Below are 25,699 nucleotides of genomic sequence, written 5' to 3'. Positions count from 1 at the left end.
AACGAGGCACCAGACTTGGAGGCCACACACGTTGTGAAATGCTTTATTTCTGCAGGCAGCCCTGCTTCGAATCAGCAGACATACAGAGATTTCTTTGCCAGAGTAAAGTCCTTACGCGTTTCGGGCATCCTCGCCCTTGGTCACAGGTGATCTGGCTCATGTGAGACTCGTAGCATACCATAACTCAAGTCGCAGGTTTATGGTCTCGCCCGCTGGGCGTGTCTGCGCAATGCATCCTGGGACTTCGAGTTTTATCACACAGTAAGTTTTTCAACAGTAACAGTTGCTGGTAGCACATGAAAATAATGTTCCACAGTGGGTTTCTGTAATGTTGCAGGTATGGCAGGACTGTTCTCACCCTATTGCGGAAACCACAACGCTCCTTATTGCGTCGTTTCGTAACGTCGCTGGACACCACTTCTTTCGTGTGGGGGCCTTCCGCGACCCTGGGTCGGCCGCAATTAAATCCAAAACGAGGCACCAGACTTGGAGGCCACACACGTTGTGAAATGCTTTATTTCTGCAGGCAGCCCTGCTTCGAATCAGCAGACATACAGAGATTTCTTTGCCAGAGTAAAGTCCTTACGCGTTTCGGGCATCCTCGCCCTTGGTCACAGGTGATCTGGCTCATGTGAGACTCGTAGCATACCATAACTCAAGTCGCAGGTTTATGGTCTCGCCCGCTGGGCGTGTCTGCGCAATGCATCCTGGGACTTCGAGTTTTATCACACAGTAAGTTTTTCAACAGTAACAGTTGCTGGTAGCACATGAAAATAATGTTCCACAGTGGGTTTCTGTAATGTTGCAGGTATGGCAGGACTGTTCTCACCCTATTGCGGAAACCACAACGCTCCTTATTGCGTCGTTTCGTAACGTCGCTGGACACCACTTCTTTCGTGTGGGGGCCTTCCGCGACCCTGGGTCGGCCGCAATTAAATCCAAAACGAGGCACCAGACTTGGAGGCCACACACGTTGTGAAATGCTTTATTTCTGCAGGCAGCCCTGCTTCGAATCAGCAGACATACAGAGATTTCTTTGCCAGAGTAAAGTCCTTACGCGTTTCGGGCATCCTCGCCCTTGGTCACAGGTGATCTGGCTCATGTGAGACTCGTAGCATACCATAACTCAAGTCGCAGGTTTATGGTCTCGCCCGCTGGGCGTGTCTGCGCAATGCATCCTGGGACTTCGAGTTTTATCACACAGTAAGTTTTTCAACAGTAACAGTTGCTGGTAGCACATGAAAATAATGTTCCACAGTGGGTTTCTGTAATGTTGCAGGTATGGCAGGACTGTTCTCACCCTATTGCGGAAACCACAACGCTCCTTATTGCGTCGTTTCGTAACGTCGCTGGACACCACTTCTTTCGTGTGGGGGCCTTCCGCGACCCTGGGTCGGCCGCAATTAAATCCAAAACGAGGCACCAGACTTGGAGGCCACACACGTTGTGAAATGCTTTATTTCTGCAGGCAGCCCTGCTTCGAATCAGCAGACATACAGAGATTTCTTTGCCAGAGTAAAGTCCTTACGCGTTTCGGGCATCCTCGCCCTTGGTCACAGGTGATCTGGCTCATGTGAGACTCGTAGCATACCATAACTCAAGTCGCAGGTTTATGGTCTCGCCCGCTGGGCGTGTCTGCGCAATGCATCCTGGGACTTCGAGTTTTATCACACAGTAAGTTTTTCAACAGTAACAGTTGCTGGTAGCACATGAAAATAATGTTCCACAGTGGGTTTCTGTAATGTTGCAGGTATGGCAGGACTGTTCTCACCCTATTGCGGAAACCACAACGCTCCTTATTGCGTCGTTTCGTAACGTCGCTGGACACCACTTCTTTCGCGTGGGGGCCTTCCGCGACCCTGGGTCGGCCGCAATTAAATCCAAAACGAGGCACCAGACTTGGAGGCCACACACGTTGTGAAATGCTTTATTTCTGCAGGCAGCCCTGCTTCGAATCAGCAGACATACAGAGATTTCTTTGCCAGAGTAAAGTCCTTACGCGTTTCGGGCATCCTCGCCCTTGGTCACAGGTGATCTGGCTCATGTGAGACTCGTAGCATACCATAACTCAAGTCGCAGGTTTATGGTCTCGCCCGCTGGGCGTGTCTGCGCAATGCATCCTGGGACTTCGAGTTTTATCACACAGTAAGTTTTTCAACAGTAACAGTTGCTGGTAGCACATGAAAATAATGTTCCACAGTGGGTTTCTGTAATGTTGCAGGTATGGCAGGACTGTTCTCACCCTATTGCGGAAACCACAACGCTCCTTATTGTGGAGGGATTGTTGGTGAATATTTAGCGGCGTGGTTCGGCCGCAGGGATACGCACCCACGAGGAGCGCTGCAAAATACTCGGTAACCAGGAACCGTTGGAGTGGATTTATACAGACCGAGAGCAGTGACCGCTGACTGAAAAGTACAAGTGTACAGAGACACACACCGCTTAAAAACGAAGACCGAGGTAAGCGTGTGTGACAAAATTGTATTTAAATGTTGCAATCGCACTTGGCGAAGAGTCAGCTTAGTGTCGAAGAAAGTAACCAATGCTACAACAAATCGCTTTGAAGGTTTCAATATAGAAACGCGCGAAGAAAGGACAGCATTTAGTAGTTACATTTGTCTTCGATCACAACTACGCAGTTACAAAATATCGCATAAATTGCAAAGAGCCTCATCAGGAACACGGAAAAGGCATTGACAATGGAGAAACGAGAAGCAAAAAGAAATGAATTACTTAGCTCAATGTTTGAAAAGAGCGATGCGGACAAAGACCCAACAGTGGCCGGTGCGACAGGAAAAACGGATGTCAGAAGCAAAATACGGGCTTGGGAAAAACTAAGCCGTAAAGAGATCAACAAATCCTGGGAACTCATTACTCTGAAGAAATACTTAGAGGTACAACGAGTCCCTAGAGGACTGAGGATAATGATAATGCCAAATCATCAGGAAGCCTCAAATGAGTTATTGCAGGAATGGGGTGACTTTATTTTGAAATCATCAGATCTTCGTATGCCTGTTCCCTTTTGAAGCTAAGAGAATTAAATGCGTAAAATCAAGTTGTTGAGAGTGCGTCCCAATTTCTTCCAGGCTGGAGGGATTGTTGGTGAATATTTAGCGGCGTGGTTCGGCCGCAGGGATACGCACCCACGAGGAGCGCTGCAAAATACTCGGTAACCAGGAACCGTTGGAGTGGATTTATACAGACCGAGAGCAGTGACCGCTGACTGAAAAGTACAAGTGTACAGAGACACACACCGCTTAAAAACGAAGACCGAGGTAAGCGTGTGTGACAAAATTGTATTTAAATGTTGCAATCGCACTTGGCGAAGAGTCAGCTTAGTGTCGAAGAAAGTAACCAATGCTACAACAAATCGCTTTGAAGGTTTCAATATAGAAACGCGCGAAGAAAGGACAGCATTTAGTAGTTACATTTGTCTTCGATCACAACTACGCAGTTACAAAATATCGCATAAATTGCAAAGAGCCTCATCAGGAACACGGAAAAGGCATTGACAATGGAGAAACGAGAAGCAAAAAGAAATGAATTACTTAGCTCAATGTTTGAAAAGAGCGATGCGGACAAAGACCCAACAGTGGCCGGTGCGACAGGAAAAACGGATGTCAGAAGCAAAATACGGGCTTGGGAAAAACTAAGCCGTAAAGAGATCAACAAATCCTGGGAACTCATTACTCTGAAGAAATACTTAGAGGTACAACGAGTCCCTAGAGGACTGAGGATAATGATAATGCCAAATCATCAGGAAGCCTCAAATGAGTTATTGCAGGAATGGGGTGACTTTATTTTGAAATCATCAGATCTTCGTATGCCTGTTCCCTTTTGAAGCTAAGAGAATTAAATGCGTAAAATCAAGTTGTTGAGAGTGCGTCCCAATTTGTTCCAGGCTGGAGGGATTGTTGGTGAATATTTAGCGGCGTGGTTCGGCCGCAGGGATACGCACCCACGAGGAGCGCTGCAAAATACTCGGTAACCAGGAACCGTTGGAGTAGATATATATATATATATATATATATATATATATATATATATATATATATATATATATATTATTACCTACTGGCGGTCGCCAGTAGGTAGTTATAGTTAGGACCCTGTTTCCATAGGAAATCCGCAACATTCTATTTTGAATAACTTTGGCGCCGGTTGACGAATCCTCGTGAATTTTTCAAAATAGGTGGGGCGCTACGCTCCGCTCCTACCCTGAAAGTCTCGGGGGGATTTGTCAAGCGGGGGCTGAGATAAAAGGGGGGTCCCAAAACGCGTTTTTCCCATGCATTTTTCCATAGGACCTTTAGACACAGCTACAGCCCGAACGGCTGAACAGAATTACTAGAAATTTGGCAGAGAGGTAGTCCTCAGGTCAAGGAAGTGCCTTTTGTAGGTTTGGTGTAAATCTGTTCAGTAGATTCTGAGAAAATAGCCTTTAAATCAATATATATATCTGAGCCAGCTTACGGTGCGCTTACGGTGCGCTTACCGTACGCGTACGGTGGCCTGCGCGAGTGCGATTCTGATTGGCTCTTACATCTTAGTAAACATTCGAATCGGTCGAAACCAGGAAGCGGCGGCCGCCATTTCGTGTGTTTCACTCAGAAAAAAAAGAGTGATATCTTGAAAAGGGGGCAAGGAGCAGAGTTACAGACCCCCTAACATTTGTAAGGGGGTCAAAGAAGGACAGAAAAGTACAAAGAAAACATTTATTGATTTTTAAAAAAATTGCGGGGTACGCGTACGGTAAGCTCAACGTACGCGTACGGTAGAAAAAAAATAAATAAAAGAAATGAAATGCAGATTTAAGTGTTTAGATATTAGGGGGCTCTAAAAAGAGCCGTTGTGTTTATGAAGTGATTTTTTAGTGGGTCCTACAAGTAAGTACCGATGCAGAGTCTAAGGTTCAAGAGGAAGACTCTGTTCCCTTCATCATTGAAGTGCACACCATCTCCTCTATAAATGTCTTGCATGTCGTAACGCAAGTTGTTGTGGTAAATGGAACCCATACCATAGTCACGGAGGAAAGCAGAAACAGATTTGTTGACGTGCTTTCTTGCTTTGTCAATCTGCGCACAGAAATGATTGGACCAGTTCCATTTTTGCCTTTGGCATATGTTAGAAAACACAAAGGCAGTTTTAGGGAAAAGTGAAAACAGTTGTGCAAAGGTGTCCTTCATAAGCATTTCCAGACCTACCCCAGTCAAAGTGCCTAGGTCATTGCCACCACAGTGCACTATTATGAGGTCAGGGTGTTGGATTTGCATGAAGGATTTCACCAATGGCATCAATTGGTGCCACTTTAACCCTCTCTGACCAATCCATTTAATGTCTACATTTGGCAAAGCAAGGTCTCTCACCATATCTGTTTTCTCTGCATACTTTTCACTCCAGAAGACATAGCTGTGCCCTACAATCCACACTGTGAACATCTTCAAAGGAGAACTGGATGCACTCAGGAGGTGTAATTCAGTAGAATGGTAAAAAGAAATGAAAGACAGTTTGGAAATGGAGGCATACATATTTTTTTCATAAAAAAAAGAACTGATTGGCTGTTTCATACCATTCTAGAATAAAAACTAGGCTGTATGTGTAAATTAATAGAAGCATGTTTTGTATTGGTACAGAAAAATGTGTTACCAAAGAACAGTACTATGGATTTGCTGTTAGGTTTGAAAAGTCAAGCACTCTTGCTCTGTGGAATTGAAACATTGTTTGGTGAACCTCTGACCTAACTCCACACAGCAGTGTTCCATGAGCTGTTGCTATGGTAGCAGGCAGAAGTCAAGTTGGGGGAAGGGTACTAGGCAGAAGTCAAGTTGGGGGAAGGGTACTTTTGGAAAAGGGTTGGTTTTCAACCAATAGAAATGTGTGATTACATTTGAAAAAAAGGGGGAAGCACTGAGATTTGAAATTAACATGTATATGTGTGGAAAAAGAGAGGGAAAGTTTGCCATTATCTGGTTCTCCTGAGAGGAGAGAGGTGTAAAGAACAGAGATCCTGGCTGTGATAATCTGCTGTTTGAGTGCCACATTTCTTTCACAGCTAACTAATTTTAAAGGTGAGTTTAGAGTTTGAGAGGGGATGTATATGGTAAATTAAGAAATGAATAATAGAAATGGAATTCCTTTTGTTGAAGTTGTGTTTATTATTTTGTGTTTTGGGAGAAATTTAAATGTGAGGAACATGTAAAATAATATGGACTATGTTTTCATGATAAATTAAGGTGTACTGGTAAAAATAAAGAATACTTTAAGGGTTTGAGGTTGGACTCAGTAATGCAAATACATACAGCATCAGTAAGGCTGGTTGCCCTTGCTGGAGTGTAGGCAGTCACCCAGGTTACACATGGTGCTGGTCTGAAAAAGCAGTTTGGACATGTGCTTTTTTAAGAATCTGAAAAGTGGATTCATAATGTGTCAGTCTGTAAAAGTGTTTATCACTTGCCAAAAAAAAGAGTAGTAAGTGTGCTTTCAAATTGGCAAAGAAATTTCGTTTTGTGACTAATGGGAAAACATGACTCTGTGTGCAAATAGGAATTACAGGCAGAGATTTATTGCGTATTGCTCTGGTGATTTCACAGTTGCATTAGATGGAAAGGGGGAGCCATTTTTTGGTGCAGAAGCAGACTCTTAGCACACACCCAGCTGCTTACCCTGTGGAATCATGCACAGTATTCACAAGCGAGTGGGGTTTGAGGTTTCAGTCAGTAATGCAAATACATTCAGCATCACTAAGGCTGGTTGCCCTTGCTGGAGTGTAGGCAGTCACCCAGGTTACACATGGTGCTGGTCTGAAAAAGCAGTTTGGACATGTGCTTTTTTAAGAATCTGAAAAGTGGATTCAAAATGTGACAGACTGTGGTGCTGGTCTGAAAAAACAGTTTGGACATGTGCTTTTTTAAGAATCTGAAAAGTGGATTCAAAATGTGACAGACTGTAAAAGTGTTTATCACTTGCCAAAAAAAAGAGTAGTAAGTGTGCTTTCAAAATGGCAAAGAAATTTCGTTTTGTGACTAATGTGAAAACATGACTCTGTGTGCATATAGGAATTACAGGCAGAGATTTATTGCGTATTGCTCTGGTGATTTCACAGTTGCATCAGATGGAAAGGGGGAGCCATTTTTTGGTGCAGAAGCAGACTCTTAGCACACACCCAGCTGCTTACCCTGTGGAATCTGTGGTAAATAAAATACCGGACTGAATTTCATACGGAATCTTAAAATAAAGTAAAATAGCTCAAAATAACAAGAGGCAGAATCCGTGGTATAAGAGGTTTTCTAAATGGGCTTTATTCCATTCAAAATGGCCGACTCGAGTCGCGGCCTTCAGGTTCCGTCACCACGAGGGTTCAGGAAGTGAAGTACAATACTTTATTGACAGACATGTATTTTTATAATAAGTGCATTACAATGAAACGAATGTAGAAGGCGTAACATTTGATAAGAAAAGTGACAAAATAGGTACGTAATCGAAACTAGGCGTAATAAGGAATAAAAGAAACATGATTGGTTAGGATTATCAGACATAGGTGGATCTATAAGATAATACTTGGCATAGATGCGCGCGCAGCAGCATGACGTGTAATTGACGTGCAACTAGGGGGTGAAGGGGACTTGACATTTAGCTCTACATGTGGAGACGAGAAGTCTGGGGGGTCAAGTCAACCTAATCCCAAATCATATCTACCATCCTATGTTTGGAGAACTATGTTATCCACAAGGAAGGACTCTCGGACAGAATCTATTCTATACTAACTGTGTGTGCGTGTACAAGCGTCTAAGTGTCTATATGAGATGCGAGGGGCAGAAAACTTTCCATGGCAGCAGGGCTATGAATCACTTGCAGGAGGACGGAAAGGCTGAGTCCTTTGCTTGTGAGCTAAAGGAAATGTTTACCTAAATCACTAGACAGGAATGCATCGGCTGAAGAGCAAAATAGATAATTCGAAGGTGAAATACAGCTTCTTGGCAGGCATGCGAAAACTGGCCGAGGCAGGCACCGTTAGCTGCACAGGGAGTAGGACAAAGTTCATGGATACAGATGCGAGCTCAAGCTGAAGCTGTCAGAGACAGAGAGCAGGGAAAGGCTTTGAGGACAGAATCGGGCCTACTTGCCTGAACTGTAAAAATGTAGTAACTTAGCCATATAAAGTCGGTGGCCTTTCATACCTAGGAATCGAATATCCAGCCCATCGATGGCGGATCTGACAGAGAACATGTCGACGGTAGACACACATATGTTTGCGTCTTAGAAACTGGAACTGGAGGGAACATACATGTACTTGTAACATGCATATAGAACCGTTGGGGTCCAAGATAGGGGACATAACTGATCAGGAAAATCCACATTTCCACATTCCCTCCTTGTCCCCTTCTTGCCCTTCAAGAGACATCAATCTTCATTATTCCATCGATTTGCTCATGGAGCATCATTTCTTCTTCCTTCTTCTTCCGGCATTCTGAACGAGAACTGTGATATGGAATGCATGATGTGGCGCACAGACCACAAATCGCTGGTCCACATTGCAGACATAAACAACAACTGAAAAGCATAAGAAGGCCAATACCTAGGAAGGATAGAACTCTCCATCCCCAGGCTGATATCATATTCCAAAACCACCCGGACCACGTCCAAGTGCCTGGATTCTCGTGTATCTGGCTTACAATCTTATGAAGTCGTGTTATAGCTTTATATACAGATGGCGAATTTTCTGGTATGAATATGCAGCAGCTGGATCCGATGACCCTGCAAGCTCCGCCCCTATCGGCCAGGATGACGTCAAGGACAAGACGATTCTGGAGAACAACAATTCTCATCACTGATTGTTCCTCTGTCAGATTGCCTAGGGCGGCTATAGTCTCGTTTACTACAGTTTCAAGAGTCTTGGTGAGTCTGCGTATCATCTTACTATTTGATATTGTACCTATATAGGGAAAGATACCTTTATTGAAATCTACATATTTGTCCCATGCCGTTTCAGTATAATCGACAACTGGGAGATCTCTACGCTCTCTTTTATGTACTAAATGAACATTTCGATAATAATCAGGGGGAGCTAGGAAAACAGGTGGCAGAAGGAATGCTATGTAACAGGTACCATCCCAATCTAGAGGCAGACGCATATATGCCGTCTGACCACATATAAAGTAAGAATGGCGAGAAGCTCTAAATGAAGATTTACCTTGATCACTATATTCTACTATAGTAACGCATTGGCTATGGCCCATATGTATGGAACCAACTTTTCTTACACATAAATCACCCTTAACTGGAAATACAGACATAGTGGGCAGAATTAGTTCAACTTCGGATTTGACATTCAAAATCATAAGATTAGGCGTAAAATTACCTAATTTATACACTTCATTTTCTAAATCAGTTCCTGTTCTACTGGGGTGACCCTCCTTATTAGGGTGACAGACTTTGAATAAAACTAGATTCAGATTTCCCCATATCCAGTGTTGTTGATAAACTGCTGTGTCTGGGTCTATGGAATTTAATAAACTAAACCATGCTCCACAGGAGCCATTGTGTGTGAACGGATGTGGAAAGAAAGGCAGAACTCCTTTGTTATTCTGATAGGGAGGAAGTCGGCCACACACCCAACAATTGGTGGCATTACTAGTCTGATGGGAATGATGTAACATACTAATGAATGTGTTATTGCGCAGCGCAAGTCTATAGGACAACTCATGTGGGGGTAGGTCACTAAAAGAATGTTCATCAGTTATATTGAAAGCACGTTTAGAAACAGGATAATACATATGCAACAATATACTTGCAGTAACTATTAAAAAACTCAAGGAAAACAAAATTAATAAAGTCACAATACAGTGGTTACGCAGTAATTTACAATAAGCATGTCGTTTCATTATGATTCTGGACTCTACATCATTCAGACCTAAGGGATACATGTCGGGACAGATTCAACCGCTTCACCTTGGAGAGGACTTAAACAATCAAATCGTCCGACAGCTTAGATCTGGACCTGAGTTTCTGCTTATAGAGTTCGGTGCTACTGGCCTCAGCCAAAGGTAGCTTTGAGTCAATGGGGGAAGACACACGGGAAGTACTGTTTGTGTCAGGAGGAAGTCCATGAAATTTCTTTATATGGCTGGAATGCACCCATCCTTTTCTTCCTTCGATCTTCACAGCTGTTCTGGTCGTCAGCAGGACCAACTTAGGAAGCCTCCACCTTGGCTCCAGTTGGGTTTTCCGGTCAAAATTTCTGATGAGAACATAATCACCGGGAATTACATCATGAGGTTTCACCTCGGTGTTGTCGGGAAAAACTGCGACTACCTGTGAACGACAAGATTGTAGTGCAGACATCAAGGAAGCCAGGTAATCTGTCAGCATATTACAGTCAACATCAGTTATTTTACGGGGTATAGGCGTCCCCCACATATTCGGTGGTCTACCAAAGATCACTTCATAAGGGGATAGCCCTGTTCGAGAGTGTGCTACCATTCTCATGTAGAATAGCGCAACTGGTAAGGCTACTATCCAGTCCACACCTTTTTCCTGACATATTTTAGACAATCTGATTTTTAAAAGTTGATTATGTCGTTCCACGAGACCTGCTGCCTCGGGGTGTCGGACACAGTGGAATTTCCACTGATATCCCAACAAAAGTGAGACATGTTTCATTAATTCGGATGAGAAAGGCTGGCCGTTATCTGAATATACAACACGTGGTAAACCGTACCGTGGGAAGAATTCTCGAACTAGCTGCTTGGCAGTAGTCGGGGCCGTGTAATCTGATACGGGATACGCCTCTGTCCAACGGGAGAGAGCGCAAACAACTACAAGAACATATTTGAATCCTCGACAACGTTCCATCTGAATATAATCCATCTGGAGAACTTCAAAAGGATGGTCAGGAGGCTGAAATCCACCCTGCTCTACGGGAACACTCTTTCCTGGATTAAACTGACAACATATCATACAGGTACGAACTTTTTGTTTAGCTGCTGCTCGTAAATGTTTATTGAACCAAATGTGCTGAATGCTGTCTAGCATAGCCTTCTCTCCTAAATGTGCTGGACTGTGAACTGTAGCTATAATGGCTTGAACCATGGAATCAGGGAGAAACCATACAGATTTCTCCTTCGTCATCCATCCTTGATCTGTCTGGATCCCTCCTAGTTCAGTCCACTTCTTTATTTCTTCTGCTGTGGCATGTGTCTGTATGTCAATTACGTCAAGTGCGGGATCCTTAATTGTCATACACTGTGTTGGTGTCTGAACTATTGGCTTTGTCATGTCTAATGTGCGATTCTGAGCAGTCTGTTTAGCTGTTCTGTCAGCTAAATCATTGCCTTGAGAAATGGTATCAGTAACCTTCGTGTGTGCTTTACATTTCATAATCGATATAGCAGTGGGTAGATGTATTGCGTCTAACAAAGCATGAATGAGGGGTCCGTGCTGAATGTGGGCACCATGGGAGGTTAAATAACCTCTCTCTCGCCACAGCACGCCGAAGTCGTGTACAACTCCGAATGCATAACGTGAGTCAGTGTATACATTTACTTTCTTATTTGTGGCTTGAATACAGGCTTGTGTTAGAGCAATAAGTTCTGCTGCTTGGGCTGACAAAGTATCTATACAATTTGTCTCAATAACTTCAGTGTCTGTTGTGACTGCATACGCGGCCACTAAGTCTCCTGTACTTGCTTTCATGCACGATCCGTCTACATACAACGTCAGGTCGGGATCTAACAATGGAACGTCTGTCAAGTCTTGTCTAGGTTTCGTCTTTATTTCAATGATTTCAACACAATCATGAGCTAGTGGGTCTGTTCCAATTACAGGTAATAGTGTAGCAGGATTCAATGTATTACACCGTCGGATCTCTATGTGTGGTTGAAACAATGTCAGTTCATAACCGGTAAGTCTTGCTATGGTCAAGTGTTGTGTTTGTGTTCGGTTCACAAGAACCTCTACTGCATGTGGTACTTGTACTGTCAATGGGTGTCCTAATACTATGGCATCGCTTTGTCTGATTGCTAAAGCTGTCGCTGCCACTGATTTCAGGCATGCAGGCAAAGCCTGAGCTACGGGATCTAATGTACTGGAAAAATAAGCACATGGCTTGCGTGATCCTGCTTGATCCTGAGTGAGTACTGACAAGGCAGTACCTTCGCGTTCTGTAACAAAGAGTGTAAAATGTTTGCTATAACATGGTGTTGCTAAAACAGGTGCTTGACATAAAGCTTTCTTTAGGCTTTCAAAAGCTTGTGTATGTTCCTGAGTCCAAGGGAGAACAGTCGATGTGGCTGCCTCCTGTGTGGTTAACTGAATGAGTGGTTTTGCTAGAAATGCGTACTGAGGGATCCACTGCCTACAATATGAAGTGAGGCCTATGAAAGCCCGCACCTCCTTCTGTGTCTGGGGTATTGACATGTTAGCAATTAACTGGATGCGATCTGGTGTAAGCTGCCTTCCCTCCTTGGACAGCGAGTGACCAAGATAAATAACTCGCTGAACACAGAATTGCAGCTTAGAAGGGGACACCTTGTGCCCCTTGTCGGCTAGGAAATGTAAAACTGTCAGAGAAGCCTTTTCACATTCTGGCTCGCTTCTCGCGGTGATCAGCAGATCATCGACATATTGAAGCAGTGCAGTATTGACTGGCATGTGGATACTGTCAAGTTCTCGTTTCAGTGCTTGGCTGTAGATGCTGGGGCTTTCTGTAAATCCTTGGGGAGCGCGTGAGAATTTAAAGCTGCGCCCATTTAAACTGAATCCGAACAAGTATTGGCTTTCCGGATCTATTGGGACGCTGAAAAAGGCATTCTTGAGATCGATTACAGTAAAGAATGTTGCTTCGGAATCAATTGCTGTCAATAATGATGATATATCAGGGACCACAGGAAATTGTGGTACAATACACTTGTTTAGTTCACGCAAATCAATAACCAATCGGTACACTGGTGGGGCAGTAGGATCAGTTCGTTTAAGAATCGGAATTATCGGTGAATTACATATATTGGAGTCTGTTTCTACAACTACTCCCTGGGTAATCAGCTCATCAATGATTTTCAACAAAGCCACTACAGCATCATGCGGTAACTTGTATTGTCGCATTCGTGGTAGTACCACTCCTGCTTTCAATGTAACTCGATAGGGTGTAATGTTCATGCAGCCAACATCCGTAGGGCCTTGTGCCCATAGATGTACTGGTAAAGTCTGTAGTCGGGGATCCATATCTCTAGACACATAGTGACCTTTAAAATCACGCAAAAACAACCTTACTCCTTCCGGAGAACAACATATTATGGCTCCTAGTGCTTTCAGAGTTTTAATTCCTAACAGATTTTCTGGGCATGATTTAGTAAGCAATAAATCTGTAGTTCGTGTCAAAGGTCCTATCGTAAGTGGTAGAGGCTGTGATACTTCATTAACAATAGGTTTTCCCGAAAAACCAAGGGAAACATTTTGAGAGCCTGAGAGGGGTGCCCCTGGAACTTCACTACGTTTTATTGTTGTTCGACTTGCCCCTGTATCGAGTAAGAATTTTCTATTTTGACCTAATAATTCACTATGTACATAAGGTCCTTCTTGATCTACAGGAATCTCGATGAGCGGTAAGTCAACTTCCCTCTCTAGGCTGGTTCATGCGTAATGCTGATATTCAGGGTATTCATACTGTGCAGTCTGATACATTTGTCGTGTTGTTGTTTGTGTGGCAGTAGCAGGCAACGGTGGTGCAGCTGGCACAAACTGTATGGGTTGCTGTGAGGCTGGCATGGACTGTTGCTGAACTGGCATGGACTGTCCGTGCTGCATAGCTCCTTGTTCATTCTGATCTTGTCTAACTAATCGTGGTCTCTCTTTTGCAATACCTGTAGCTATATTACGTTTCAGGACTGGACAATCATGTACATAATGGCCTAGTTGTTTACAGTAATTGCAGGTTCCTTTTACAGGAACTGCGGAATCACCAGAATGTGTCACACCCTTTTTGTGACCATCTGCTGGTACTGTCTGAGAAACTAGCATTTTCATTTTTGTATCCTTCATGCGTCTATGCTCGTGTTCTTGTTCATCCCTAATTCTATTGTGATGATACTGTAACATTTGTAGCATTTGCGACGGAGTGTTACTTTGCCAGGTACTCTCGAATTTCAATATTCTATTCTTCACTGGGGGCAATGCATTTTCCACTAATTTTGTCACAAATAGATGTGGATATGAGTCACTACTTGCTTTTATACCACTATTTATACCAAAACATTTTTCAAATCGAGCATAATAATCGCTTGTGTCTTCATCTTGCTTTTGTTTACAGGCTGTGATTGCACCCCAATCTTCCTTTTTTGTAGTTAATAAACGTGGCAGTACCTGTACTAGTAAACCTGGTAACAGTTTAACTTTATCCCCGAGCCCCGAACCTGCAGTTCGGCCCCTTTCTTCCTCTGCTAATGCTGTCCAGTCTATCTTTTGGTCTCCTACTTCCCACTCTTTTTCTTTCAGTTTTTCATAAATGCCAGCAGGCAAAAGCACCTTTAATATCGTCATAATATCAGGAAAGGTGTACTCTCCCATCAGTAACATGTCTTTAATTTCTCGGTGGAAACCCGCTGGGTCTTTGTCATGACTAGGTACTACTTTCTTCATTTCTAATAATTCCATTTTTGATATGGGTGTGTAAACAAATACACGGTGAAACTCATTGTCTTCGCCTTTTATTGGGTGCACTTCTCGTAAAGGATTTTGTCTATCCATATAGTACGGTGCTCTTTCTCTGCGGGGCAGGGAGAGAGAATCTGGATTTACAAAAAGGACATACTGCTTACGTGACACTAATATCTCTTTAATTAGCTTGTTACTAGAACCTCTCCATCTGTTTGTGAGTAGTTCCGTTAATATATCAGGTAAAGGACCGGGGTCAGCATGTTGGCTCTTATATAATATGAGGAGTTGCTGAATCATATAGATTCCAGCTAAGCGTTGTTCATCTGTACTGAGATTAAAAAACGTGTGTGCTATGGTCTCATCACCGTATTTTTCAGGACTGTCAATCCAGTGAACGGCTGATCTGGCTAATTCTTGCTCATCCAAGGAATCGAGGAGGTGGTAACCCCTTCGTTCTCGTAGTATCTTATCTGCGGCTTGAAACGAATGTTCAGGAGATTTCAGATTTATTACAGGCGTCGGATACGTTCTGCTATTATTTGGACATACAGAGTGTATGGGATCAGAAAAACATCTAGCATTATCACAGGATCTTCCTCTGCCTACATAGGCTATGGTCTCTGACTGTCTTGCGGAATTCCCTGATTCGGACACTTCATCTTGCTCAAACTCGTCTGTTCCCAATCTTTCTTCATGAATACGCTCTATTTCTTTACGGATTTTTCGGCACATGGCTATTATACAATTTTGCTTATCGTGTCTTCCTTCTGATATATTCTGACTCCATCTTGTAAGAATAAGCATTGCATTCGGGTCTACCCCCGGACGATCTTGATTTCTGATCACACAGTTTATGAGGAAACGTAACAGTTCCCCCTGTATTTCTACTTTCTGGAATTCCATAGCTCTGTTAATACATCCTGGATCTCGTCCTGTTTGAACAAAATGATATATGTTATCTAGATGCGTAGTCATCCCTGGTAACCTTGCTAAATACTCTGCGGCTCGCCTGATACGTAATGATGCCAGGACCATTTCGTCCTCTTTACCGACCACGGGGTCATATCTACAATTAACAAGGAGTTCCTTAAGCGTACGTTCACTTACGAATTTTGGTGTACGTGAATGTGCTGACTCTTGAAAGACAAGTTTATTTATTCTAGGTGGTGTAAAAGTACTGCTAGCACCTCCCGTGGCCCTATCTGGGGCGTCGGGTGTGAATGGGTTCGTTGAACGTGACACAGCAACTATGGGTGTCGATACCTCTGTAGAGTCGACTGCGGAGACAGATGCGGAAACAGATGTGCTTGCCGACGCTTGTGTCGGAACTTGCTGTTGCACGGGGACAGATACCTGATCCTGACGTTGAACCCCTCCGCCAGACGGTCTATGTGGTGCGGCGTTAGCATACTCGGGAGCTGCGTCGTCTAGATATGAGGAAAGAAAGACATCTTCTGCGGTTCTGGGATGCCCTTTTGGATGTACCTTAATTGGAAATAATGGGGGTGGCAAGTCTTTTGGTATCTCTGGAGCAGCCTTAGGTAATCCTTCGGCTAGTAGGGGATACATACCATTCATAAGAGCATTTCTTTGTCTATTTACTTGTTCTGATTTCACTCGGATACCTTCCTCAATTAATAGATTTTCTTGAACTTTATTTGAACTTTCTTTACTCCTCTCTTCTTGTCTACGTGCTTTTTCTGTTCGTCTATGAGATTCTTTACGCCATAACTCAACAGCGTCTTTCTGTGACTGTCTGACCTTTCTTTTCCATAACTCTTCCTCCACTTTCATGATGCACTCTGCATCCCAGGTTCCCGCTATGGGCCACCTTTGACTTTCCGGTAATCCCTTGGTATAATCTACCCATAGATCAAGAAACAATATGGCATCTAAGCCATGTTTATGGTACATAAAATGCCCTGGAGTGTCCCTAGGAGGAATAGGAACTGCTTCTTCAAGCACCCCTTTTCTGGTAGTAATCTGTCTTAACTTCGAGAAGAGCGGCATATTGACAACTGATCTGATACTTACTCTTGAACTCACTTAATATGAAAAAAACACAATAATGAACGGTGAACAATGAACAATCATTCATACCACAATATGCAAGACATTTCTGACTACTTTAAACATTAAACATTAAACATTTTAACAATGATCGACAATGATGACAGTCTGCCTAACTAATCACCACGCTGAATTCTTGACAATAACTGAATACTTCGGAATACTTGATATACTGCTAAACAGTACATATACACTGCTAAACAGTGCAGACCGGATTTGTGTACCCAAATCCGTCTTGACCGGCACAACCTATGTGCGCGTCAACACGCCTCCCCGGCGATGGTACTCACCGAGTAGCTCCTTGAAACGGAAGGCCTCAGAGAATGGACAGGACTCGATGACTGCGGACAGCGGACCCTCTGGACATCGGGATTTCGGAAAACCTGGTGGGCCTCTGTATACCTCGGATCTTGCTCTCTCAGCTAGGCTCTGGTCGGGATACTTCGCACTTCTCACCGCCTCGTCTGGGTTGATCGCAGCCTCAGTCGCCCCCGCTTGACCGGAGGGAGCTTACAGGAAATCCTGCTGGTACGCGTTTATGGTCCGTCCAGCTGTGGCAGGAGACCGAGCCTGCAACGCACCGCCGGCGCGTGAGATGAGAAAGTGTCCCTGTTCGGGCGCCATTATGTGGTAAATAAAATACCGGACTGAATTTCATACGGAATCTTAAAATAAAGTAAAATAGCTCAAAATAACAAGAGGCAGAATCCGTGGTATAAGAGGTTTTCTAAATGGGCTTTATTCCATTCAAAATGGCCGACTCGAGTCGCGGCCTTCAGGTTCCGTCACCACGAGGGTTCAGGAAGTGAAGTACAATACTTTATTGACAGACATGTATTTTTATAATAAGTGCATTACAATGAAACGAATGTAGAAGGCGTAACATTTGATAAGAAAAGTGACAAAATAGGTACGTAATCGAAACTAGGCGTAATAAGGAATAAAAGAAACATGATTGGTTAGGATTATCAGACATAGGTGGATCTATAAGATAATACTTGGCATAGATGCGCGCGCAGCAGCATGACGTGTAATTGACGTGCAACTAGGGGGTGAAGGGGACTTGACATTTAGCTCTACATGTGGAGACGAGAAGTCTGGGGGGTCAAGTCAACCTAATCCCAAATCATATCTACCATCCTATGTTTGGAGAACTATGTTATCCACAAGGAAGGACTCTCGGACAGAATCTATTCTATACTAACTGTGTGTGCGTGTACAAGCGTCTAAGTGTCTATATGAGATGCGAGGGGCAGAAAACTTTCCATGGCAGCAGGGCTATGAATCACTTGCAGGAGGACGGAAAGGCTGAGTCCTTTGCTTGTGAGCTAAAGGAAATGTTTACCTAAATCACTAGACAGGAATGCATCGGCTGAAGAGCAAAATAGATAATTCGAAGGTGAAATACAGCTTCTTGGCAGGCATGCGAAAACTGGCCGAGGCAGGCACCGTTAGCTGCACAGGGAGTAGGACAAAGTTCATGGATACAGATGCGAGCTCAAGCTGAAGCTGTCAGAGACAGAGAGCAGGGAAAGGCTTTGAGGACAGAATCGGGCCTACTTGCCTGAACTGTAAAAATGTAGTAACTTAGCCATATAAAGTCGGTGGCCTTTCATACCTAGGAATCGAATATCCAGCCCATCGATGGCGGATCTGACAGAGAACATGTCGACGGTAGACACACATATGTTTGCGTCTTAGAAACTGGAACTGGAGGGAACATACATGTACTTGTAACATGCATATAGAACCGTTGGGGTCCAAGATAGGGGACATAACTGATCAGGAAAATCCACATTTCCACAAATCATGCACAGTATTCACAAGCGAGTGGGGTTTGAGGTTTCAGTCAGTAATGCAAATACATTCAGCATCACTAAGGCTGGTTGCCCTTGCTGGAGTGTAGTCAGTTACCCAGGTTACACATGGTGCTGGTCTGAAAAAGCAGTTTGGACATGTGCTTTTTTAAGAATCTGAAAAGTGGATTCATAATGTGTCAGTCTGTAAAAGTGTTTATCACTTGCCAAAAAAAAGAGTAGTAAGTGTGCTTTCAAATTGGCAAAGAAATTTCGTTTTGTGACTAATGTGAAAACATGACTCTGTGTGCAAATAGGAATTACAGGCAGAGATTTATTGCGTATTGCTCTGGTGATTTCACAGTTGCATCAGATGGAAAGGGGGAGCCATTTTTTGGTGCAGAAGCAGACTCTTAGCACACACCCAGCTGCTTACCCTGTGGAATCATGCACAGTATTCACAAGCGAGTGGGGTTTGAGGTTTCAGTCAGTAATGCAAATACATTCAGCATCACTAAGGCTGGTTGCCCTTGCTGGAGTGTAGTCAGTTACCCAGGTTACACATGGTGCTGGTCTGAAAAAGCAGTTTGGACATGTGCTTTTTTAAGAATCTGAAAAGTGGATTCATAATGTGTCAGTCTGTAAAAGTGTTTATCACTTGCCAAAAAAAAGAGTAGTAAGTGTGCTTTCAAATTGGCAAAGAAATTTCGTTTTGTGACTAATGTGAAAACATGACTCTGTGTGCAAATAGGAATTACAGGCAGAGATTTATTGCGTATTGCTCTGGTGATTTCACAGTTGCATTAGATGGAAAGGGGGAGCCATTTTTTGGTGCAGAAGCAGACTCTTAGCACACACCCAGCTGCTTACCCTGTGGAATCATGCCCAGTATTCACAAGCGAGTGGGGTTTGAGGTTTCAGTCAGTAATGCAAATACATTCAGCATCACTAAGGCTGGTTGCCCTTGCTGGAGTGTAGTCAGTCACCCAGGTTACACATGGTGCTGGTCTGAAAAAGCAGTTTGGACATGTGCTTTTTTAAGAATCTGAAAAGTGGATTCAAAATGTGACAGACTGTAAAAGTGTTTATCACTTGCCAAAAAAAAGAGTAGTAAGTGTGCTTTCAAAATGGCAAAGAAATTTCGTTTTGTGACTAATGTGAAAACATGACTCTGTGTGCATATAGGAATTACAGGCAGAGATTTATTGCGTATTGCTCTGGTGATTTCACAGTTGCGTTAGATGGAAAGGGGGAGCCATTTTTTGGTGCAGAAGCAGACTCTTAGCACACACCCAGCTGCTTACCCTGTGGAATCATGCACAGTATTCACAAGCGAGTGGGGTTTGAGGTTTCAGTCAGTAATGCAAATACATTCAGCATCACTAAGGCTGGTTGCCCTTGCTGGAGTGTAGTCAGTCACCCAGGTTACACATGGTGCTGGTCTGAAAAAGCAGTTTGGACATGTGCTTTTTTAAGAATCTGAAAAGTGGATTCAAAATGTGACAGACTGTAAAAGTGTTTATCACTTGCCAAAAAAAAGAGTAGTAAGTGTGCTTTCAAATTGGCAAAGAAATTTCGTTTTCTGACTAATATGAAAACATGACTCTGTGTGCAAAGAGGAATTACAGGCAGAGATTTATTGCGTATTGCTCTGGTGATTTTACATTTGCATTAAATGTAAAGGGGGAGCATTTTTTTTATGCAGAAGCAGACTCTTAGCACACACCCAGCTGCTTACCCTGTGGAATCATGCATAGTAATGACAACCGAGTGGGGTTTGAGGTTTCAGTCAGTAATGCAAATACATTCAGCATCACTAAGGCTGATTGCCCTTGCTGGAGTGTAGTCAGTCACCCAGGTTACACATGTTGCTGGTTTCAAAAAGCAGTTTGGATATGTGCTTTTTTAAGAATCTGAAAAGTGGATTCAAAATGTGACAGACTGTAAAAGTGTTTATCACTTGCCAAAAAAAAGAGTAGTAAGTGTGCTTTCAAAATGGCAAAGAAATTTCGAATTCTGACTAATATGAAAACATGACTCTGTGTGCAAAGAGGAATTACAGGCAGAGATTTATTGCATATTGCTCTGGTGATTTTACATTTGCATTAGATGGAAAGGGGGACCTATTTTTTTTGTGCAGAAGCAAACTCTTAGCACACACCAGCTGTTTATCCTGTGGAAACATGCACAGTATTCACAACCGAGTGGGGTTTGAGGTTTTAATCAGTAATGCAAATACATTCAGCATCACTAAGGCTGGTTGCCCTTGCTGGAGTGTAGTCAGTCACCCAGGTTACACATGGTGCTGGTCTGAAAAAGCAGTTTGGACATGTGCTTTTTTAAGAATCTGAAAAGTGGATTCATAATGTGTCAGTCAATACTTTTTTCTTTTTTTTCAGATTGAGATAGAAAATTTTCGAAAACTAGAACCATTTTTAAAGCAATTAAATTTTTTTTTAAATGAATAAATATTTTTTTGAGTGGGTATGGTGAGTCAAAAATTTCATGGTCCCTTTTTTCCACTTCTCCACAATCACATTTTCAAATTTTCATTGTAGTCTCTCAATGACCTTGTAATGTGATAATTGTTTTTTAGTGTTTTTTAAAAAAAATAATAATAATTACGCGTACCGTACGCGTACGGTAAAAATAAAATAAAAAAAGTTTAAAAAAATATATAAAAAAAAGTTGAAAGGTAAGGTTGGCTCTGAAAAGAGCCGTTGTGTTCATGCAGGGACAGAGGAAAGAAAGAATGGGAATATTAGTCTCTACGACAAGTGTGCTGATCTATTAAATTGTTCACTAGGGCAACACTGGTCTCCCTATGAGCAATTAGATCATGACAAGTGGCGCACCGTATTTCAACCCTCAGAAACCGAGGGTTAATTTCCAGAGGACGAGAAAAAGGAGATGCTCCCCCCACAGATGAAGGGCTCACCTGACCTGCCGAAGATGGACTCGGCCCTGCAGATGATGGTCCAGGCTGAGCTGCTGTGGATGTGCTTGGTTGACTTACTGAAGGGTTACCTTCAGTATGTCGAGCATGTGTCCTTCTGTGTACATCCTTAAGGTGTCTCAACATGGTGTGATTCCCGAAGGAATACTTCTTGTTGGGATTCCCTCTTGAAAGTACACGCTTACACAGCTTACAAGTCACTAAGGGTGCATTTACCTTTTGCTGGCCCTCTGGAAAGGAAAAATACTCCCATATGAAAGAGGTCTTTTGTTTCCTCGTTCTCTGCCTCAAGGTAGTGCTGCTAGCCTCACTCTCAGAAGAGCTCTGCTGTTCTGCCATCGTATCACAAAGACAACCCAGCTCCTTCTCCTAAGGGATCACAAGCAGAAATGAGGGGAATGGGTGTGGTGTAGGAGAGTTCTAGAACTGAAAGTTGTAAAAACCAATCAAAAGTCTTGTTTCTTGATCACATGATCTACCGTGCGCGTACGTTACGCTTACGGTACGCTTACGGAGCGCTTACGGCAAAAGTACGCATGCGCGTAAAAAAGACACACGCACGCGCGCATGCGCAAAACAGGAACGCCCCTTCACTTCCGCGTAACGTGCGCGTGCAGCGTACGCGTTACGCGCTGCACGCGCTTGACGTGCGTCCACGCAAATTGCGTAAATGAACACAAACAGCGTAGAAATCTAACGTAATTAAAGCAAGACGTACGCTTACCGTACGCGCACGTAAAAAAAAAAATAAAAAAAAAAAGGAAAAAAAAAAATATATGTTATACTAATAAATCTTACCTGTTTATTTGATAAAAATGGTAAAATAAAAACATATTGTAGAATTTTTAAAATTTAACCATAGTGTTTAAAAAAGGATAGAAAATTAAAATAAAAATATGTAAAAAAAAAAATAAAAAAATAAAAATTAGCATTTAAAAAACCTTGCAAATTCACTGAACAAACCATGGGTTTCACTCACGTTATAGTTAGGAATTAGCATTTAAAAAACCTTGCAAATTCACTGAAAAAACCATGGGTTTCACACACGTTATAGTTAGGAATTAGCATTTAAAAAACCTTAGAAATTCAATGAAAAAACCAAAGGTTTCACACATGTTATAGTTAGCTGGACATTTCACTCGTAAAAAACCATTGAAATTCCCCCGTTATAGTTAGTTCAGCTAACTATAACTCGCGCGCCCGCAATGCACTACTGATGACGTCACATATTACATCACTCATGACATGGTCACTGACATCACTCATGACATCACTGATGACATCACTGACCCTGCAGGGCAGGCATCAGGGTTTGCAGCAGCACAATACACCACACAGGGCATGCGGGATGGGAGTGCAGCACAACAATCCATAGAAAGCAAGAGGGAGGGGACAGGACCATGCACATGGACAACAGAGAACAGAGGGGCAAGAGGCAGGACCATAATGGACAGACAGGAGAGAAAGCTGCAGCATAACAGACCATAAAGGGCAGGAGGAATGGATCAGGGGCATTACAATGGAACAGACAAGCCAGGAGGGAGGGAGTAGGGGTCTGCACATGTAAACAGAGGGCTGGGGGCAAGGGGGCAGGGCAGGAGCAGCAAGATAGCCATGGAGGTCAGGCAGGATGGGCACTAGAAGCAAGACACACCATGAAGAGCAACAGTGAGACTGTGATGGCATACACACAGACCATGGAGGGAAGGTGGGAGGGGTTCAGGGGCAGCTAACTGACCACACAGGGAAGGTGGGAGGGGCCATGGCAGCACAGAAGACCATGTATGGCAAGTGGGAGGGTTAGTGGTAGCACAATGGCTATGATGGGCAAGAAGGAGGGTGCAGGGGCATGCACAAAGGACGATGGAGGATAGAAGGGAGGGTCAGGACCTGTGCACAGACAAGAAAGTTCAGGGGAAGGGGCCTCACAACAGACCGCACGGGGCAGGCAGGAGGAGCAGTTGCAGCACAACAGACCAGGGAGGGCAGAAGGGTGTGGCAGTACAATGGACCATGTAGGACAGGAGGAAGAGGATAGGGGCATGGCATGTGGGCAGGCAGGGTGGAGGTGGCAGGGACAGGTTACAGTCATCTGACAATGCTAGGCAAGTGGGAGGGGAGTGGCAGCTCAACAGAACACTCAGATTAGATAGGAGTGGCAGGTCCATGGACCATGGTGGGCAAAAGGATGGAGCAGGGGCATACACAAAGACATCGGAGGGCAGGGGGAAGGAGAATAGGGGCAGCAAGCTAAGCACAGAGTTTAAGCAGGAGGTCAATGATGGGGCATAGAATTGGGCAATGGAGGGCAGGAGGAGTGGACTGGTACATCATACTAAATTGAGGGCAGTGGCAGCACATCAGACCATGCATGGCAGGAGGGAGGAGGCTAGTCCATGGATTCACACAACAGAGGATAGGGAGGAGGGGGATGGGGCAGCAAGCTAACTGTTCAGAGAAGGCGGGTATTAGGAACTTTATTGTTTTTAAAACGTGTGTCTGTGCGAACTACTTAAAATATAAACAAGTATGCAGCATAATCTCACTTTTATTCAGGAAGAAGAGGACGTTTGTGACTGTGAATCCGGGCTCACTTGGCAGAAACACCCCCTGACCCTCCACCCCCTATCTCAAAATGTAATGCCCGTGAAAAGGGTAGGTGAACACAGTGTTATATAGAACATAGTCCTGAGAGCACGATTGAAAATGAAAACTAGATATAGTGTATGGTATAAACTATGCACCAAAAAGTGTGATATAAGATGAACCGGGCGTGAAATATAATATGCAATACATTGTGCGCAATGACAGATTAATTGGAGAGCGCGAGATAGCACAGGCACTAGCGCGTGCTATGCGCCTTGGAGTGTAATATGCACAGGGCAGAAAATTCCCCTTTACGGAAGGGATCTAAAACTGAGTACCAAAGTGAGGTTTCATTGGCTACAAACGCCATGGTTGGTGAAGAGACATTTCTATGCATCATAGCTAGCCATTTCTCATGCATTCAGGGAGTTGCGACTGGGGGAGACTTGTCTCCATATTTACAATACAAACACTGGAGATTAGTATCTCCACACTAACTTCAGTCTCTTGCATTGTCAATCCCAACACCGGGCACTGCCGCCTTAAAACATTATTTCACAATGTGGTCTCCAAGCAACACGCTCTAATGCTGATGCAACATTGGGGGTATAAGACCACAAACCCATTACAAATAATTTCACAAAAGGAGATGCTGCACTCAGGGCCGGCTTTAGGGCGGTGCCACCGCACCGGGTGCTGGCTTCCTGGGGGCGCCGTGTTTAAAAGTTTATTAAGCTTTTGAAGCACCTGCTGCAGCGTTTCTTTACGCCGGCAATTACCAGGCCTCACATAAATGTCAAGAAAACTCGTGTGATTAATTATCTTCCTGGAGAGAGATCAGCATTTTGTATAGTTGAGGTTTTGACGAAGTAAGTGCAGAGGGTTAATATGCCTGCTGCAAAGAACGTGTACCAAGTAGATTACAGAGTGGGTATGATGTAAACAGATCAGCAGGTTACAGCTTTCAAAAGAGACATCTTTTTGTTACTTGCAATTTATAACTTAAAGTCCTAATATAGAATAGTGAGCTATTAACTTTCATCCCAGAACTGCATACACACTGCAAAGTATACATTATTAGAACATTGATTAATGTTGCAAAAAGGGTTAATTTGGCTAGAAATCAATTCTTATTATTAAAGAAAACTCCCAACTATGCTGTTTCTTTTTCGACTGTGCATTGGTGCTTCTCCACACCAAGCACTCTTAAGCTATACTGCCTACCTGTATGGATGACATGTCACTCCTACACTTCCAGTCCTTTGGCTTATGTAACATTTCTTATACACTGATTTACACACGTATGATTGATTGTCTCTGTGTAATGTGTGTGTGATGCAAAGTGCTCGGACACCCTACACTGGTATGAGTGGCGCTATATAACTAATTCAATGCATCTGAGAGAGTGTGGTTATGGTGACTTGGTCACTGCTAAAGGGTGCTAGTGAGAGAATCCGTGGTGGAGGTGGTTATTGGGGGGCGCCAACAAACATTGTCGCACAGGGCGCCACCAGCACTAAAGCCGGCCCTGGCTGCACTCCCAGGGACTTTTGCAAAATCCATTTATTCGATCAACAGTCTTGAAGCTAAAACCCTACGATGTGTGTCGACCGCTGTCATCTTCAAGTAAGTGGGGTTTATA

The sequence above is a fragment of the Triturus cristatus genome, chromosome 8 (assembly GCF_964204655.1).
Source record: "Triturus cristatus chromosome 8, aTriCri1.1, whole genome shotgun sequence".
Taxonomy (NCBI): Eukaryota; Metazoa; Chordata; class Amphibia; order Caudata; family Salamandridae; genus Triturus; species Triturus cristatus.
The sequence above is the reverse complement of the archived record's forward strand: the minus strand, read 5'-3'. Positions refer to the sequence as shown.